At 44.0% G+C, this 2,500-nt stretch overlaps 1 protein-coding gene across 1 annotated transcript in view; it reads right to left on the bottom strand.

Annotated features, from left to right (window-relative positions):
• Positions 1-1,862: 1,862 nt before the first annotated feature.
• LOC143280639 (uncharacterized) overlaps positions 1,863-2,500 on the bottom strand; it is a 4,904-nt gene continuing 4,266 nt past the window's right edge. The window contains exon 3 of the mRNA XM_076585363.1: positions 1,863-2,500. This exon is cut by the window's right edge and continues 814 nt beyond it. The gene's annotated coding sequence lies outside the window, so the exon portion shown is untranslated.

The raw sequence follows: 2,500 nt of genomic DNA, 5'->3' as shown, positions 1-2,500 counted from the left end.
CTTTTGATTCCCCTAGAAACACAAAGAACAACATTAATTCCCGAGTCTATTATTTTATCTGCAGTACATGACTTCATAACGAGACTAGGGGTGTTCGGTTGGAAGGGATTGGAAACTTGTTTTTATATTGTTTTATTTATTTATTTTGAAAAAAAAAAAATCAGTAAAGAGAAGAGGGGGTTTCTCGATTTGTTTGTCGATTGACTGTGTGCCCAACAACAACGGGGAGCACTCTCCAGCTTTGTTTTGTGGTTATGCCCCTTGTGAAACAAAAGCCTGGAATGCTTTTCAACTCACTCAGTACGGCCAGTCCTCTCTTCTCCTCTACACAGACCCCTCGGATGTCCAGTGGGTGTCTGAATGACCCAACCTTTAGCTTCCGTCGTCAGAATTGTGGTATTCTTTGTCAACATTCACCTCTTCAGTATAAGAGCCTTCCGCTGGCAATATTTTGATGGTGGTAATGGGGTGAAACGCTGTTAACGTCGTTTCTTTCGCCGTTCGTATGGAGAGAATTAAAGTGTTTTCTTCTGGTAAAAATATTATCTTCCTTGCCCATACAAAAAAAAAATGGAAACACCTGAGATGCGCCTTTTTTTCCCCCAAACACTTTGAAGTTCAAGTTGATAATGATAATCATAATAATAATAATGATACTACTACTACTACTACTACTAACAATGATGATGATGATAATAATAATAATAATAATAATAACGATAATAGCAACAACAACAACAATAATAATAATAATAGGTGCACAAAAAAAAACACCCAACCCACTTCGTTGTTTTAGTTTTCCACTGTACATAACTCTGTTATCTCCGTTGCATGTTTTATATATATATATATATATATATAACAAGGGAAAAAAAGAAAAGAAAAGAAAATGGTGTTCACATCCAAGGACGCATTGTGTTATCTCCTTTGCATGTGAAAAAAAAGAAACTATGGCGCAGTGAGCTACACTTTTTTTCCCCCAGTACTGTTGAGATCAAGACTCTCTCTCTCTCTATCTCTCTCTCTCTCTCTCTCTGTGTGTCTCTGTCTCTCTCTCTTATGCCTGCGTCATAGAATGGTTTTCTGTCAGTCAGGTGAAGGAAAATCCTTTCTGGCTCGTGCGTTTATGTGGAAAGAACGTCAGTCATTTTTTTCGGGTGACATGGTTACGTGACATGTGTTTGTGAGTGACAGGAGTGAATGTGACAGCTCTAAACCCTACAGGTATGTAGCATCGTAACATGTGTGAAAGGCATCGAATATATATATATATATATATATATATATATATATATATATATATAGAGAGAGAGAGAGAGAGAGAGAGAGAGGGGGGGGGGGGGGGTAAAAATGTTTGATCGACTAGTTTGCGAAAGTTCGAGCTAGCTATTGAACACACAGACACACACACACACACACACACACACACACACACACACACACACACACACACACACACGCACGCAATCGTATGCTGGTGTGTTAAGTGTGTGGGAAAGACAGACAGAGACCACCGCCCCCCCCCACACACACACACACACACACCCTTCCCACCCCCAGCCCCCACACACGCACGCACGGACACACACGCACACACACAACACACACACACACACACACACACACACACACACACGCACGCACGCGCGCACACACACACACACACACACACACACACACAGAGGAGAGAAGGCGTGCACACGTGCATGCACACGCATATCATGCACAGACACATACATGCGCACTCACACAAAGATAAGACAGTTTTTAACGCGGCTCAGTCATGGACATTGGATTGTACTTCGATTCGTCGGCTGAAAAAAAAAGCAACAGTATGATAACAAAACCAAGCTAATACTCTTTCTCCACCCCCTTATTACTGATGCTCGTGCTGCTTCTGCTGATGCCAGGAAGACTTACGACCCCACCCCTCACCCCCACCCCAGCCACCCACTGGCTGTGATGTTTGTCGATGAGTTCTGTCCCACTACCATTGATTTGATTTTTTCCCCCTTGTCTAGCAAGGGAGCGTGTCAGTGTGGTCTATGGCTGTCTAGCCAAGGGAGTTAGTGTGTCAGTGTGGTCTATGGCTGTCTAGCCAAGGGAGTTAATGTGTCAGTGTGGTCTATGGCTGTCTAGCCAAGGGAGTTAGTGTGTCAGTGTGGTCTATGGCTGCCTAGCAAGGGAGTTAATGTGTCAGTGTAGTCTATGGCTGTCTAGCCAAGGGAGTTAGTGTGTCAGTGTGGTCTATGGCTGTCTGTCTAGCCAAGGGAGTTAGTGTGTCAGTGTGGTCTATGGCTGCCTGTCTAGCCAAGGGAGTTAGTGTGTCAGTGTGGTCTATGGCTGTCTGTCTAGCCAAGGGAGTTAGTGTGTCAGTGTGGTCTATGGCTGTCTGTCTAGCCAAGGGAGTTAGTGTGTCAGTGTGGTCTATGGCTGTCTGTCTAGCCAAGGGAGTTAGTGTGTCAGTGTGGTCTATGGCTGTCTGTCTAGCCAAGGGAGT

This window comes from Babylonia areolata, chromosome 3 (assembly GCF_041734735.1).
Source record: "Babylonia areolata isolate BAREFJ2019XMU chromosome 3, ASM4173473v1, whole genome shotgun sequence".
NCBI lineage: Eukaryota > Metazoa > Mollusca > Gastropoda > Neogastropoda > Buccinidae > Babylonia > Babylonia areolata.
The sequence above is the reverse complement of the archived record's forward strand: the minus strand, read 5'-3'. Positions and strand labels throughout refer to the sequence as shown.